Source organism: Gallus gallus, chromosome 4, assembly GCF_016699485.2.
Source record: "Gallus gallus isolate bGalGal1 chromosome 4, bGalGal1.mat.broiler.GRCg7b, whole genome shotgun sequence".
NCBI classification, from domain to species: Eukaryota; Metazoa; Chordata; class Aves; order Galliformes; family Phasianidae; genus Gallus; species Gallus gallus.
Window position 1 is genome coordinate 28,548,734 of NC_052535.1, and position 18,258 is coordinate 28,566,991.

The 18,258-nt window shown below is 39.8% G+C and overlaps 1 long non-coding RNA gene across 1 annotated transcript; it reads right to left on the bottom strand.

Moving 5' to 3' along the window:
• Positions 1-2,752: 2,752 nt before the first annotated feature.
• LOC101751121 lies at positions 2,753-16,771 on the bottom strand. Its single transcript, XR_006939212.1, has 3 exons — positions 16,703-16,771; positions 9,020-14,398; positions 2,753-8,686 (listed from the first exon to the last, which is right to left on the bottom strand). It is a non-coding gene; the product is annotated as an uncharacterized LOC101751121 (long non-coding RNA).
• Positions 16,772-18,258: the final 1,487 nt, after the last annotated feature.

Consider the following 18,258-nt stretch of genomic DNA (forward strand, 5'->3'; position numbering starts at 1 on the left):
AACCGAGCTGACTCTCCCAGTACTGGTCACACGTGAAGCCACGAGGAGGTGTCATACTACACGGAACTGTTTTCCCTTGATGTACATTTGTTAGGCAGTCCCTCAGTAAGATTATTAATGCCTGAAGTAAGTAACCAGATCGAACCAGGAAAAAGCATTAACCGCAGGACTGGGGTGGGCTAATGATCTTTACTCTCATTTCCGAAGGATGTTTACAGAAGAGACACATGACATCTTGAAACATCTAATAGCATAATGTAGTCATTCTTACCTAACGCTTACCCTCTGTTTCAGCAAGAAGATGGCTCCAGGATCACATCAAAGCTCAGTGGGCTCCCAGCTGATCCCCAGGCAGCTCCCCACCACCCAGCCATCTGCATCAGTACAAGCGCTGGGCAGTCAAATGGCTTTCTAATTTCATCTGATCCCTAGCCAAAAGAATGCAAAAATGTTCTGAATCCACATTTGCCCTTTGGACATCACTAGTAACACTCCCCCACACAGGGAAAAGGGTACTTGCTGCTTCCATTAGGGGAGCACAGTCGGCATGGAAAGCTTAAGACTATGTGGAACTCCCACCAAACTGTCTAAAGTGTGAATAATCAAGGAAGAATAGACGCAGAAAAGCCTTTTTCTGAACTATTGGCAGCTTGCTCATGATTACTCTATTTGCAGCCTTCCCAGTAAGCACTGCAGTGTACAGCACTTCTCTATGCTATCCATTAATATCAAACAAGTTCCCGCATTCAAAGCTTACTTCAAACTATCAGAACAAAGAATACTTATTCAGTGCTCGGGGATGGTTTGTGGTTTTCTGGAAATTTCATGAGAATCCTCTGCCGAGAATGCCCACTGCTGCCCCATGATATGCCACACGTTCCAAACCTGTTTCCATCACCTGCAGCCCACCGTGGGCTGTGGTACCATCCCTGGGCAACCACAGCACAGCACTCAGCCTTTTTCAGAGAGCTCTTCTGAAGGCGCGGGGCTTAACCTGCCTGACGTTCAGAACAGCCCTCTTCTTCCATAAAAACCTGAGCTGGAAACAGAACAAAAAGATAAAAGGTACCATTTTCTTTAGACTGATGAAATTATTGGAAGCAATGTTTCTAACGACGATGCTCTGAAAACAAACCTTCAGCCCCCGATGGCAGCTGGCATTGTGCAAAGCTTTTTATTGTTTCTCTTTGCTTTCTTTCCCCTCACTCCCCAGACATTTTCTCCTGAGCAACCATTTTCAAACATAACAGAGATGATTATAGTTACATGGCTTCCTTCAGAACTGCACCATCAGCCGTGGGACAGTGTTTCACAGGCTGAAAAGCCTTGATGCAGAGTTGGTACTAGCAGGGCTTGTGCCAGATTCCTGCACACCACTAGACCTTGTCTCTGAAGTAGCTACAGTATGGATATTTCCCCTGAGAAATGCTACCAAACACAAACACACACACCTTGAAATTCAAGTCTGGACTTGAGTTTCAACTTCTCAAGCCCACATAAACTCCTTGATTTTGAGGTGTAGCAGGCATGTTTTCATTATCCTTCCAGGCATTTGCATACTAGCTCATTGCATCAAGCAACTCAAGAGTCACAAGTCAAGCCTCCAGGCCACACATTGCCACAGCCACTGGAGACACAGAATAAAAGGAAGTATGGCGAGGCAAGGAAAACCCCAAACTTCTCTGTGTGGGTGGCACGGCACGAAAAAGTTGTTTAGAAAACTGGGCTGAGTTTTCTCTGCATAATCCCAAACTGCTTGAGAGCCTCAGAAAGCAGCTCTGTAGGAAAGTGGTAGTCTGGTTTCACACGTCAAAGGAGGACAAAATACCTACAAGTCTTTGTTTCGTGTAGACTATCTAGCAGTAATAACTTGTGACTGGGGATTTTCTGTTCCTTTTGTAATGTTAAGAAATATTTTAACTAACTCTGGGAAAAAATATCTGTAAGCAGTTTAAATGCTCAGGTGTTACTGGGAATTAAGTGAGAAAAACATCATCATATACAGAAATCCCAGTAGATCAAGATGGGTTTTAATGTTATAAAGAAAACCTGGAACTGTAAGAAGATGGTACAGCCTCTACTGCAAGCCAAAGTTTTAGTTAAAAAAGGGAATTATAGAGAAAGAAAGCTGGGGGATGCTATTTTGTAGTCAGTCTCACAAATTACTCAATTATTTTGCATTCCACTTTGTGCTGGATACAAAGATACTTAGAAGAAAGAGAAAAAAAAAAGGGTGGAGAAGGAATGAAATAGTTCCCCAGTTCATAGGTTTTAAAAATCAAACAAAAACCTAGAAGAAATCCAAAAGCAATTCAAATGTTATTTCATGAATTTTCAGTAAAAGACTTCCAACAAAATGCCTATGCAGTCAGAAAATAGAAATCTGCTTCCAAGAAGCCTACAGACAACGACAGCAGTTTAGAAAGCAAATACTTCTGAAAGATTCTATCTCCATTTCCAGGGCTATTCAGCCTGAAGAAGAGAAGGCTCGGGGGAAACCTGATGACAGCCTTTCAGTATCTAAAGGGGGGCTGTGGGAAAGAAGGGGACAGACTCTTTAGAGGGGTCTGCTGTGATAGAACAAGGGGAAATGGTTTCAAACTAAGAGAGGGGAGATTTTGTATGGATGTAAGAAAGAGGTTTTTTTGTTTTAGTTTTTGTTTTTTTTTTTTTACCGTAGGGGTGATGAGGCACTGGAACAAAGAGAGGTGGTGGAAGTCCCATCCCTGCAGACATTCAAGGTTGGGTTGGACCAGGCTCTGAGCAACCTGATGTAGCTGTAGGTGTCCCTGTTTGTTGCAGGGGAGCTGGGCTACATGACCTTTAAAGGTCCCTTCCAACTCGAAGGATTCAATTAGCTGATATCTGCCTATCAATTTTCAGCTAGAAAAGTAAAAACAAAGCTTTTCAGAAATCCTTCCTGTATTTTTCACTACTAGAGCTTTATTTCCAGCTGCAACCATGATAATTCCAACTGAACAGTTGGACGTTTTAATGATTTTTTTTTTTTCAAATGGACAAAAATCATTAATGCCTAGTGCATAGTAAGAAAACTTCACATGAAAAAAGCCAATTTTTACTGAAATCCTACATACATGGATAAAGGATTGTGCTTTATACCATCTCACTTTTCATATTTGGAATCTATGCAATTAGAGCCTAAGCAATGCTGTATGTAATTATTATTCTTAATTTTTCTATGGTTGCATTTCTTCTCAGCAGAATGAGACAACAACTTTCAGAGTCTCTATGTTATTCTTCCTCATCTTTTGCATGTGCACACTGAGATATCCCATGGCTTTCAATAATCAAGACTTTGTGGTAAATTTCTGTCAAAAATGCACAGATTCCTGGCAGAAATACAAGTTTATTGTTGGCTTCGGGGAGCTGAGATTTTACTTGAGATAACTTAACCTAGGCTGAGCGTGTCAACAAAATTAATTGGTGCTTCTGAAAAAATTAGGATTTCTAAAAAATAAAGACAGGTAATAATCACAAAAAAAGGTTTTCTTTCCTACTTCATTTCTCCATTTTCTTGATGAGAATTCTTCACACGAGGTAAAAAAGCTTATAATGTGAAGAAATCGTGTAAGAGTTGCTTAGATTTTCATACTGAGACTTGGCTGTTTAACTAATCCCTATTTGCTTTCACTGCATTTTTCATACAATTTATCCTGTATTATATACACAAGAAATAGGATGCTGGGGCACTTACCTTCCTCCTCTATTTGGCCAGGTCCTGTACTTCATGCGAATCACATTCTCCCATGATGAGTCAAATTTTCTATGAAATCCTTTTAATGAGTTAATGATACCTATCCCAAATCACAGGCGTGGCAACGAAATCCAGCCACTGAGTCCTGTTATTAAAATAATCTATACAAAATCTTGGAAAGGGGAGTTTTCAAAAACTTGAGCAAAATTTCAACGTACTGACCACTCCACAGGGAAATCTTTCAGATCACTTTTCCTAATATGAACTCCAATTCCTCAAACTCACCCCAAAAGAAGGCCACTCTTCTTTCTTGTCAAGTTTAATGAGCTCATTCCCCTCCTCTTGCATGCAACTTTGAATCTTTGCTTCATGTAGTCTAAGTTATTTGATTTTTCTGAAACAGAAAACTCTTACCCAAGCACCCAAGAATAATTGTAATGGGATTTTTAGTTCCCTTCTCATTCCTCTCTCAATTGCCAGATGCAGCAATAGAATTGCATCTGTGGATTTCTCCTCTGGTTCATTTAATACAGCTCTTTGTCTGGAGACCAACCAAGTCCTGGCCACAGCATCTTGCAGCTCATGAACACAACAAGGTCAGGCTCCAGTCAATAAATTGTCAGGTAGTTAGCACTTCTTTAACATCAGCAGCAATGGCACAACACGTCCCTTTAGAGATGGACAAAATCTTCTCAGTCAAGGGCTGAAGCAGTGACAGAATTTACCAAAAGGAGGGATTAAAACAGAGAAAAAGCAAAAGCACTACTCAACGTGGGTGTGCAGAAATGCTTCACTGGCGATTGGTGGTCAATCATTCACACTGGCATCATAATTTAGCAATGAAATGTGGCCTATGGATTCTACAGGGAATTGTTTTATTGGCATCTAAATGTGCACACTATGTCTTCTTGAAGTATTAAAAACTCCATCAGAAAGAGCAGTCGTTTGGAGTGCTGCCAAGGCAGTTCAGCAGTTTGTACTAGTGCTGCTCCATATATTATTCCTACATTTCAATAGAGAAGAGCATCTTAGTGCTGAGGTCAGCTTCTGTTTCTTCTTTGAAAGTGGAGTTCCTCTTTTCCACATTCACAATATACTCTTCAGAAGTACTGCCCATCCAGGTAGGACTAGAAGAAGGTACTGAACAATGCTCTACTGTAAATCACATGAATACTTAAGTATCACAGAAACTTAAGCGGGGGGAAGTTTGGCCTCCTCCTGTATCAATTTTTGTCTAGGTTACATAATGCAGACTTCTTTACTCTTAATTTTAAAAAGTTGAAATAAATATTTATTTGACAAGAAGATAGTCTAAGCAGAGAGATCGAGACAATCATTTGAAGATATAATTTACTAATAATTAACTTCAGTATATTAAATTCCTTCAGAGAATCTAGGGAAAGTACAGTATCCCAATTTGGCTCTCTGAAAACCACATAGATTTAAGGACACATCCTCATACACTACAGTAACAAGTCTGGTATGCCTGGGGTATTTCGCCATTTGTTGCTCCTTTACTTTCATTTTCCTTTTTCATTTCTCACCTTTTCTCTCACTTTAAGTACACTCTATAAATTCTGAGCCGAAGTAGAGCTATTCAGAAATTTCTCTTATTTTTCCATACTTTTCAATGCCACCTCCCAAGGCAAAGAACGAATCCCCGTGAACAAAGTCTCATTCATTCTTTGATTTCAGCATCCATCGTGACTGCAGATAGCTTATTAAACCTCTATCAAGCAAACAAATAGCTTATCTCAGGGCTATTTTATTGTCCTGCTTGCCCCTCAGGCTATTTCAGCGTTGCTCATTTCAGGAGGAATTGACCAACCAGCTCTAAGCCAGACTCATTGTGATGATGTTCTCTCCTTGACTTTTTTCTCCCAACTTCCTCCTCCAGCCCAGTCTTGCACAGGAAGACAGTGAGCAACAGTACTGATAGCACTCTCACAGATTAACAACCACAAGTCTCACACTGGGAGAATGAAAGAACTGATAGCAGACACCTGGTTCAACAGCTAAGACCCCTAAAAACAAAGTATGACTGTGAATACATTTATCTTACTCCATAAATAATGAGCAGTCCAAGAGCTCCTTGAGCTCTCCTGCACAACGGTGGGGCTGCAAGATAGAGTCTCACATCACGTAGGGATGCCTCTCGAGGTCATGCAGAGATCCCTTACACCTTGATAACAAGACGCCTTGCCAATGCAGATCCTGGGTGTGTGACTAATAGTTTCTTTTAAGTCTAGCTAGCTTCATTAAGATTATATCTTAGGTTCACTGTGTAAGCTTTGTTAGCTTTGCCAAAATCACATTTTAGATTGATTGTGCACATACAGTCCCTTAGGCATAAACTATTGACCAAGCCTGGGACTAAGAGTGGATCCAGCTGCACTTAAGCTCCTTCCCTCTTTGGTTCAAGGATTTTAGAAAGCAAGGGGTTCCACTTTGAACATTGTGACTCAACGGGAGGGTCTCCTGTATGCGTGTTTTTAACCCTAACATCTATGCAGTAAATAATCAAGTGCATACAGCCATCTCAAATCTTGTTAAGTCACTCTCAAATCACTACATTATATCTATATTGAATCAGTAAATACATTTCTGTTTCTCTCTTATGAGTGAAGTGTATAATGTCGTTGTTTCCAACTATAACACTTGTGCATCTGCACTAGTGCACAGTCAAACAGAAACCTCAGTGAGCCATTACCAGGGCACCTGCCATTTCTTAACATAGTCTGGAGGCAGCCATATCTATTCCAGTGCAGACTCAACCACACTAACTTAAACCACATGTGGCAGACTTCTTCCTCTCCATCCAGTGGCCTCATTATCTAAGGAAACTGAGCTACCAGGGTGAAAGGTTAGTGAATTAGGACTAAAATCCTGGGTTCAGACCTTGACACTCATAGCATGTAGATCCTTGTAGCTCCATCATAAACTATCCATGCCCTTCACTGTTTCGTCTTCCCTGTGATTCTTCTATAGGCACCATCCTTACTCATTAATAAAAGATAATTTGAATTTTTTAATATGCCTCATTATCAATACCAACTCTTAAAAAACGTAAATTCTTAGAGCATTTTTTGCCTGAGCTGCGAGCACACAATTAGAGCAGCTGGCTTGCAAGGGTCATTCTCTTGGTAATGGCAAATAAGGGGTGTGCCCTAAGCTCAGCAGGTTCTTTTTCAAATGGAAAAGGCTTCACTGCTCCTTTATCACCACAAAAAAAAAAGCAGAAGAGGCACTAACAGTCAAAACACCAAAAAAGTGCCAACAGATCCTGATGCTGGAAAAGAGTAGCTTTGATGGACTGTCCTCCTTGTACAGACAGCCTGGGTAAGCTGTAAAGAATGGAGGATACCTTTGTGAACCACGGCACAAAGGACTGAAAGGTCAAAGTAGTAAATAATTTTACTTAACAGAATGTGTTTGGCTTTATATTTCTAATATTACTTCCCAAGACAAAAGTTATTCTGAACACACTGGGTGACAAAATAGGAGTCCAGACTCTTGACAATTGCTCTGTCAGAGACCTGGAAATGAGAAATGATGCTCTGAGAAACCATTTGTCTTCCTAACTCTCTTTTAATCTCCTCCAGTCCTGTTTTTCTGGATGAGTTCCGAGTCTCCAGTCTTCTGCATGACACACATGCAACTGGGTATTTGGGAACCAATGCACCAACACAGTACCACCACAGTGATTGGTGAGTCTCTCCAAGATTTTGGAGAGCTTTTACACACCGTTTTAATTTTCTCTGTTGAGATTATCCTACCTCAGCCTAACCTATCCACATATACAGAAAACATCTCTTTAAACTTCAGGATCTCCTCATAAGCGAATCCACCTTTTTTAATCTGAAAACGAATTTATCTTCCCACTCTACACAGTCCAATGCATCATCCACTCGGTGCATTTTCTGGTCAGTTAAACAAATAATACAAATGCATTTTCAATCACTTAGGCTAAAGGCCAAGACTAAAATTCCTAGCCTTACATACACCAAGGGTAAAACCTTTTACATCAACTCTTATCCTTTTCTGAGTACAATAAACTGAAACGACACAAAATCCTACTATGTCTTCTCAGAAAGGAAGCTGCAACTCCTCAGGGCAAAACACACACACATTTGTATTTCCTCTTATGTGACCTTGCATATACTTCCTCTTCCCCACTTCTGATAATAAGTAACAGACCTGGGAGAGCAGGGAGGAAGGTGAAGACAGAAAAACAGGAATTGCGCCAACTTCTGGTTTGAAAAAAATGTTTTCTTCTTAATTCTGGTGGCAAAGTTTGCATCAGTTTTCTTGCATTCCATAGCTGTAGCTATCACCAACCTCGTTTATAAGGGAAAACTGTCAGAGTATGCAAAAGTAATTCCAAAGCTAAAAGGCAGGAACGCTTCAGCCTCTGTCTTCTGGATTTTCACGTCTGTTGGCAGTTTCTGTAATTGAAGCAGCAGATTCAAAACCCAATGCCACAAAATATATAATGAGGTGCAACAGTACAAAAGTTTATTAGGTTAAAAGGAAACCTGCAACTATTTTGTTCAGCAAATATAGCCTGAAAGTAAAAAATAATACTGTGGGAACAAAAATAAATATGTATTAGTTTGTTTTTCTCCTTGAAAATAAACATCCAGGTGCATAGTAAACTGCATATTTCAGCTCATCGGGGAGTATGCAAGAGTAGATGAAAGGACTTTTGGCTCCTTCCTCTCTAACCAGTTCACAGGCTGGTCTCTGAATTTTAACAGAGCCTAGGGAATATATGGCTTTGTTCCTGTTCAGATACGAAGAGAGCCAGTCATACCCAAAGCATTGCTGTACAGACTGCAAGAAATAGCACCAAAATGGCAGGCAGGCAGGCAGGCATCAGCACAACCCCAGCATCATCAGTGCAGAAGAAAAACCTGTATCTGTGTGATTACTTGTGGCAGAGCCCATCAGCTTCAGGTCCAGAATCTGCCCCTGAAAATAAATATAAATTGGTCTGATTGTGCGGGAAGTACCCAGGGCAAACATTTTCAATTGCCTCTTTGAGCAAATTGAATTGTGCCTATTGGCAATATCTATCACCTCGAGAAAGGGATGCTTCTTTGCTCCAGACAAGACAGATGTGCAGTTTAAACCTCTCAGTTACCAAAATGTCCTTCCTACCTCACTGCCAGGCAAACCAGTCAGCTTTGCATGAAAACCTGAGGATGTGACATTCTGTACAACCTTCCTGGTATTTGAAATAATAAAATGCTGCTTCCACTTACAATTATGCTGAGTAGATAGCCAGGTTTTGCTTAACTGTACCTGCATGCCATTTCTGCTACCCAACTCCTCTTCAAATCCAGAATTGTAGAAATTTGCTCACATTTGGGGCTCTTTGATGTATTCATTTTGGTTACTTTTCTGTTCGTCCGAAAGATATTTTTATCCTCTAGAGTCTGACACCATCCTGAAGAGGAAAACATTATAAACAGATTACAAGCAGCGTGCATTCAAATAAATTACATGTTTAAATGTGTCAGTTAAATTATAATGCTCAATTAGACAGCTAATTATGTTGAAAATGCAGTTGTGTGCATAAACTGATGGCCACTCCCCCAGCCTGCCTGGCTGCTTCCATTCATACATTGTCCCTTTCTAGGTTTTACCTTTCAAATATCACCTGGTGGAAGGTTTATATAAGTGCAGTCATACAATGCTCCACTGTTACTTCATTTAAAAAAAAATCATTTCAAATCCTATTCAGCATTCCCAGTGAGCTGTGCTACCTGCCATCAGAACTTTAGGGCCGGTAGGGTAGGATCTGTGGGGCAGGTGCCCAGATTTGTAGGGGGTCACGTCCCCTAAGGGCTTTCCCTCTGTAGGTGACGTCTCATTTTTAATTATCCTCACCACGTCATTTTAAAATCATACAATCCATTTGTTTTTAATTTACATGCATACATGAGTTTTACAATGACCTTCTGAGTTAACAAAGAAGCTGTGCATGAAACCATACTGGCAACATTTATGTTTATAAAGCACTGCGTTAAAATCGCCGCTGTGCTCATTAATACAAGATAGGACCTGGAAACCAAGTAGGAGAAAGACTCTGCAAGAGTAAATGAATCAAAATTTGATTTAAGAATAATACCTTGTATGACAAAACAGATCCACATATGCATTTATGACATATACACAATCACTATGCAAGAGAGACCTTTTAAGATATATCGTCTCTGATTTATCCCTCATTTAATTTCTGTAAGTTTACTGTGTATATCAGGATCCAAAGTAACTGAAGCATTCACACAGCAATATCCAAGCTCTCATAAAGGATGACTTCTGCAAACAGCTAAATGACTTGTTCGGTGCTTCCAGGCTGTGACATATCTCATTTCTTACCATATGAAAGGGATCATTAGTAAAGTTCATCAGTATCACCATGTTTGAAATTTCAGCAAAATACAGACAGCATGAAACTACCAAACAGAAAAATCAGCTCCACTGCAGTTCAGCATACCAGCAGCACTTCAAACAGTCAGCTCTGCTATTCAGTTCTCAAGCTTAGATGACACAGAAAAAATTAATGCTGGAAAAACAAACAAACAAAAAAACCAAACACCATAAGCCTGACCATTTTCTTGTTGTTTGATATTTCTTCTGAATGGCCAAGAGTACACATTACATTTTAAGGTCTGAAAAAATTATGATAGTTTCTCCACACTGGCAAGCCACATATGCCAGAATTATTTGTAAAATTGCTCTCAGTTAGTCTATATCTCATGATAATCCATGTAAGAGATCTGCGAGTAGAGAAAAAAACAACAAAAATAACCCTGTGACTGTAGGTCTCAGCATACGTGGCAGCAAAACTGAGCTTCTTGCAGTATCAAAATCAACCTGGATAAGTACTGCAAATGATATATGAGCCATGGCCTTGACAATGCAACAGACAAAAATGATCTATTGTACTCTGCCTTTTTTATTTATTACCTGTATGGTCATTCAAGAAGGAAAGCATTCATAATTATGCTCTCAGGCAGTTCTGAAATACCTCTGAAATCAGGGAGTTCCAGGGTGTGTTTTTATGGCACACACTAAAAATTATCAAATTGCACTTTGAAAATAAAAATCCTGCTTAAACCCTCTTCCAAAATTTTTTATTGAAATCCACATATCAGTGTCTGACATGTCACTTTGAACCACTAGCCATGGCACAACAGACTATACATAGAAATGGGGCTTGTACTTATCATTCAGCTCTAGGTCTCCGAGCAGTGCCGGCCTGCCAAGGCACAGAGTGACACTGAGAGGGGATACAAACTGCTTAAAGATTTTTAAAGGTTCTTATAACTGTCACTAAGCTCGGTGCTCCACAACAGATTGAAAAATGTGAGAGGCTTTCCAGCTGAAGTCACGTGGGTGTTAAAGAGGATTAACATGAACAGCCAACTAGCAATTGCCAATTTCTTTCTTTCTAGTTTTTTAATCCTCCTTTCTTTATACCTTGCAATAAAACATTTCTTGCCTCCCATTCTATATATTTTCCCCTCTTGGAATAATGCATAAAGGAAGCTGGAAGCCATTTAATAGATGCATCTACCACAACGAAATTCTGCGCTGTAGACTCTGCGGATGCAGACTGTGCAGTAAATCGCACTTGAAGCAGAGAGTATTAAATCACAGAACTACTGGAACAACTCAGGGTCACAACTGCTCATTTACACAATTCGGCTGCTGTATGCTTATCTCTGCATTCTCTCCAGCCCCCAGTGCGTATATCAACAAAACCTGTTCAGTCAGAAAAACACCTTTTGCTTTGCATCCAAAGCGACTTCAGACAGAAATAGAATAGAAATGTTTTGGATAAATCAAACCAAACTGCAGTCTTCAAAGGGTGACACCTCCTCAGAAGGAGAAGGGAGGTTGTACCACCTCATCTCAACAGCTAGGCTGCTTTTGCCTTCACCTACACCTTCGAAACATGAGTGACATCATGGCTTGGTCCAGTCCCGTAAACATTGTTCAGACACAGCACAGTGGAAAGAAGTGGGTCCAGAGTACTGTGGTTAATACTGAGCCAATAGTACTCATCTTTTTCCTCTAGGAACATTTCTTTTGACAACAAACAAGTCATTTCTGGTTACCTCATTAACTACTGTACATCAGATTAAGGCCACCCTTCACTGGGTCTCCCAAGAAAGAGAGCTGCAACAGCCACGGATCCAAGGGTTCTTGACGCAGAAGATGCATCTGAATTGTTACTGTATTAATGGCCTCCACCATGAATTTGCACGAGTGCTTTTCAGACATCCTTCCACTTTGGAGAAAAAAGGTATTTTCTTTATTTTTATCTGAATTGTTTTCTTTTGTTTTAGACCATATGGTCAAGAAACAAACAAACAAAAACCACCCCCCCCCAAAAGAATCCCACAACAATTCTCCTTTTCCAATTCTTCCAGATTCACTTTAGAGTGAATTTTTCAAGGTTATACCTTTCAACAACTTTAAGGAAATAGATTTAAAAAATAATAACAATGAACCCTGATCTTCCTGATTTCTAACTCAGGATTATATTTTCCATTAAGGTTGTTGAATATAATTCAGAAGAGCAATTTGGCATCTGTATGCACTTAAACATTTTAACATTTCTCTTTTAAATTCCTTGGGAAGTAGTGGTCAGATTTAAATGCCAAGATGAGGAAGATAAATTTCTGAATGAGACCTCTGAGAGACGGGTTATAGTGAGTTTTAACTATTACGCTGAGTCTTCTCCAGGTGGAAAAAAAGCCAAAGGTAAAGTAGACCCCTGGTTCTCTTACATTGTTCATTTAGGTCAGAAACCTTTGTAATGCTTAAATATTTTAAACTAATTCCCCCAGAAAAACATAATCTGATCTTTATTAACCTTTTTTTAGTAAAACTCTCTTGAAGTACAAAGTTGGCTGAGCCCGTATGAGCTGCAGTGGGGAAGAAGTGGAACATCAGTATAGTGAGACTCTGCACCACTGGACTGATGCTCCAGTGCAGCACCTTCCTCGTGTCCTCTTGTGAGCAACATTAACTTGATGTGGGCCAACTCTGCTCTAAGAGACAACCCAAAATGGGGGTAGTTTAGATGACAAAATAAAACAAGAACAATAATTTTCCCACCGTAGTTGTTTTATTTCTTATAATTCATACAGTCTTCATTCAATTATCTTAAACCAGATAATCTATGTGTCAGTGTTTAACAAGGACAAAATATCCTTCAAGGGATACCGGTTAATAGTATTTAAGGCATTAACTATCTGAATGTTATTCAGTTCTCTGAGAGATCTTTAGCTCTTGCTTATTTGGGTAGAGGTTTCTAGATGTAAGAAAGACAACTTCAGCAGAATATTGGCTTGATGATCTTTTAAAATACATATTCAATAGCAAATAGCAATTTTTTAAAAAAACAACCCAGATTCAAACAGATTTAATGGATCACAATAATGCAAGGGAGAAACTTTGGCAGATCTTCATTTTCAAGTAAACAGCATTTGTACACTGAAATTACTAAGTCCATTGCTAGCCCCAGCACACAAGTTATATGTGAAAAATAGAAAAGCCAAATTAAGAGGAAGAAAGATTCAGCTTCACATTCTCCTGAGGGGACAGAGAGGAAGTTCCATGAGTACATTCTTGCATCCAGTTGTTGAAAGAAATGTGTGTTAGCTGCACAACAACCTCTGTCATGAACCATCAAGAAAATGCGAACCCTATACTATAAACTACCTTCACTGCAAAATTAACTCTACCAGCTGGCAGTAGTAATCAGGAACATGGGAAATTTATATATCACACTGCACAAGCAACAGAAGAAAAAAGGAAGCAACTGTGCACATTTACTTTTTGCACAGCAGTGCAGAAAGAAATGCATGGCCAAGTCTATGTGATTTTACTATGCTTATTCCAGAATCTCATCCAATGACAATCGCTGACCAACCTCAGCATCTAATCACAGAGACACTGACAGTACTGATCATTTTATTTTTACATGGCTATCAAGTAATTTCCATTGCTTTAAAGAGAAAGCAGTCCGCCCTCCTTTGTCTCTTGGGTTCAGTATACTCATTATCAATATGAAATTTGCTCTTTCGTACCTTTCATCATAGCCTTGTACTTTTGATACCACTGTTTGCTGTGGAAATCATTACAGATTAGTGAACTATAAACATCAAATTGAGCTTTTTACTTATGTTAGGGTACATCAAGTTTTCTAATGTAGGTTTTGGCAATCTTTGCAAAACTTCCTCCCCTGTGAGTAATGAACAAGAGGGAATTTTTCACACTGCTTTTCATCCATGAACACAATTTAGAGCTTCCAAATGACTGCAGACAACAGGTCCTGATAATTCTGTTTTTATCATCAGCTGATACTCACACTTCCCCTTTCTTGTATCCACAGCTAACGTCACGGGTCTCACTACTTATTCAGTGTCTCCTATGCTTAACTTTAATCTGATTAATAGTCATGTTTCAGTGGGCTGTAAGCCTTTCAGTGCATGGTTTGGGTCTTTAATTTACACATGGACACCCACCTACACAACAGAAATGCCTCAGACCACTTGAACGGGGACAGGCACGGGCATCTTCTCATCTGGGATATCCATGCTTCTGTGGCTGCTCTGGTTCTACCATCCACCCCAGTTCATTTTAGGCAGGCACCTCTCCAGTCTGCGGTATAAACACAACAGATCCATTCTCAAAACTCAGCTGGACCCATCACAATGGAAATAAAGCCATGTGGTACAACATGCTTCTTCTAGTTTTATTGTTAGACCAGAACCAGTCTTCCTCATAGAATGTGAAGCTGAACAAGAATATCATTGCTTAGGCAGAATTGTTGCATTCAGTTGCACAAAGACAAGTAACCACCAAAGCACTTGCTAGTCTCTGTTTCTTCTCTAGATATTATTAGATGTGCAAAAGTTACTCTTTGTAATTCCTGTACTTACTGCAGGACACTGTACAACAAGGTTTTCCATCACAACTACATCAGCTGGCATTGGAGGGCAGAATAAATCACTGTCAGCCCAAACAAAGATAGCAAAATCTCTGGCATAGAAACAGATTCACTAACAGCTGAGTCGTTTTGCAAGCTTAGCTTATGTCATTTGTCATTTTTTGTACAATGCAAACACCCTGCACCTCTGCTAGGCAGCTTCTCCACCTTGACTATGTTAACACTGTGACATATGCTAGCGTACATTACCATAGCTATTCTAGTGCTGGCAAGGTCAACAGGAACGCTCACCATCTCCAACATTTCTTTTCATTTGTATCTTTTCCAGAGGGAACAGAAACCCTGCCTGGAGAAGGTGGATTCATTACAATATTTCTCTTTTCTTCTTTCAGGATAGGTCATCAGAGACAGACAGAGGTTAGCCTGGGCTCATAAAAAGATACAGAACATGCAGAGCATGCTGCAAGAACTGTCTCATATTCACCCCTTGCCCTATTCTAAGTTAATATGAAAACTATGCATGATTAATCTTTTAAAAATTGGAAAAGATGATGCCTAAGGCATCTCTAATCAACTTGCTTGGCGAAGTACATACAGTTCTGCTGTAGTTCTGCACAGCAAATAAGCTACATAGAATTTTAATACAGCAATTACCGCCTGCCACTTCAAGATAATGATTACTTACCAACCCATTTAAGATGCGTGCGTATATGCATCAGCAAGAGGGATAAATTGCGGGCTCCTTCAGCTGAGGAGGCAGCAAACTGAGGTTTTTACCAGAAAGGCTACCCCATAGCACTCCAAGCAGGGTAAAAGGAGCCATCTGAGTGAGGCAAATTTACAGCAGAGCGTATCTGCTACTATGCCCCTCTGCAATGCTCCAGGGTCAAATACTGGCAGCATCATAAAAACAAGAAACAGGACCACCCATCCAAGTTACAACCCCCAGCATTAAAATAAAGCCAGTAGTACACCAAATATCCCTGCACGGACACATTTGGGAGCAGAAAAAAAACATTGATAAATGAGGAAACAGCACTAGGAAAAGTGACAAAGAGGGTTGTGAGTACACTCCTGCTCCAAAAGGAACTAAAAAAAAAAAAAAGCATAATTTTCCACTCCCTCACTCCTTGCTTGTCTCTCTGACCTGTCCCTGAGCTTCTCTGCTTTTCAGACACATCCATATAATCCTTCTGGGCCATAAAAGGCTCTCACAACAAAAGGTGGTGAAGTTCCTCTGCTTATCTAGCATTACACAGCCCAGCTTTAAACCAAGTGCAGCCAGATGGAGAGTCAGAGGTCACTGGTTATTTTTAAGCTCCATCTATCTAGGAAAAGCTTTGCCCATGAACGTTAACTATCAGTTAAGTAATTGTGTGTACTCTAGTGTACGTCAAGATAATATTGTGCTAGATCCAAGCTACAACAAGCTTCTCTCTAGCAACACAAAAGTAATGCTATGTATTATGATGACACAGCGATGGACAAATTTTTGCAGAATCTTGTTTTGAAGGCAAAAAAATGCAAGAAGCTGCCCCTGGAGAGCAAAGAATATATATTATTGCCCATGTAAGCACGGCTGTGCACAATTTGCTCATACTTGGGACTAGCAGACCATGGAAACATAAAAAGAAACACAGAAGAAACAAGTTATTACTGCCCCCACCCATAGAAGCAGTCAGCTTTGAAAAACAGCCCAGCTTTGTAATGAGTTTCACAACAGTACGTGGAGTTATTCAGAAATACAAGAGGTGACGGTGAAAAGCATTGTAATGTATCAGACAATTGTGGAGTTTCTCTCCACTGTGGGTAGATGCTGAGGTAAATTTCTTGTCATTTGTCTTCTCTGAATTTTGTTTTTAGAGAAGGAACCCAGAGTCTGCACAAAATTTTACCAAGATGACTGATTCTTGCTATTGTATGCAGCATATTATAATTATACATATACATTTTACACTCCTTAAGATTAGTGGGATAATAACCATCTTGTCAAAAGACAACATGAAAACACTCACAGAAGAATTTTGATTAGAAATCTCTGGGCACGAGATTTGTTCTCCTCCTGTAGACAACTCCAAGATATCCAAAAAAGAGGAACAGATTCAGGTTTTTAAAGAGTGTTATGAAAGCTTCACATTCAATGAACTACCGTAAATTCAATAATAAATAAGTAGATAAATTGAAAGCTGTATTACAGATTAAATACTGAAAGACAGCACTTTTTCAGGCAGAAGATCTCTGAGTTATAAAATAATGGAATTTTAGAAACTCTAATGTCTTTTACTTTGTTTATCACCAAAGCAGGAAATGGAGTAAAACAGACAACGGGCTGATGCCCAGAAGTAGTAAGAATAATGAGGGGAAAAAAATAAAGTCATTGTAATACTGAAGTATAGTGCAAAACCATTCCAGCCGAAACTGGGTCTAACTAAAGGTCATCTATGAACAGAAACCTCTCATGAATTAGTAGTACAGCTGCAACATCTCTGTACAAAATTACAGAGAAATTATGTGGTTACTGAGGAAGTGCAACAGTGAGCCTTCAACGCATAGAAGAGGTCAGAGAAATCATGTTCAGTAACACATTTTAAAATACCCTTCCTGAGCATTTCCTAAGAATACACTTTTTATTACATTCTGTAGCTTTACAAAGTTGTGGAGCTCCACGCGCTTTGACACGCGATGGTGTGGCCTCATATACATGACCACACGTTTCCCAGCTCTTAGCTTTGCACTTCCTGTGGCTCTAGTTCTTTCTACAGTTCTGCCTTCACAAACCATGGCTCTTGGAGTGTAGCATCATTACACCCGAAGTCAGCACCAAGCATCCCTGACTTCAGAGGAGCTGTACGGGATCCTAGACAACAGCGCTATGTGGGCAGCAAGGAGCCCTAAGTTAACAAACCTGTTGACTGCTCTGACACACAGCACAGCTTCCTGAGTGTGTCACTTGTGCAGGGCTAGCAGGAGTTTATTTCAGAAGAGGACTTCTATTCCACTTTCCCCCAAAGACAGCACATATGTCTGAATATCTAACACAAGATGAGACGATTCTAGAATCCTACTACTCTCATTTCTACAGAACGACCTTGAGTAACAGATCCTCCACTTAAAACTTGGCTCATCCTATGTTTAAAGTCTACTCCAACAACAACACATAAAACAGCCCAGAAGACAGCCTTTACCACCAAGTCTACAGTTTAATGCATAGGTTCTGCATCATTCCTTTGCTGAAAACTCTATATAAGGGAGTGTGGGAGGTGGACATTTTGTAAACACACCATGATATGTGCCTGCATTCCTCACTCCCCTGACAGCTGCCTCATACTTAGGTCTTCTTTCTGGAAATTGCATATCATTGCATGTCAGGTATGCCAGGTCAAAAAGATTTCAGAGGAAGTATTTCTACCTGCTCTGACTTTGCTGTTAGCAGTTTGTCCATCATGGACTCAAATACATTTAAAATCAAAATGAAGATGTTACTGAATCACTCACAACACTGTTCATGTGGTTTTTTTTTTCCCTTCACATTCCTTAAGATTAATATTTTCTTTTTCATTGAAACATCTTC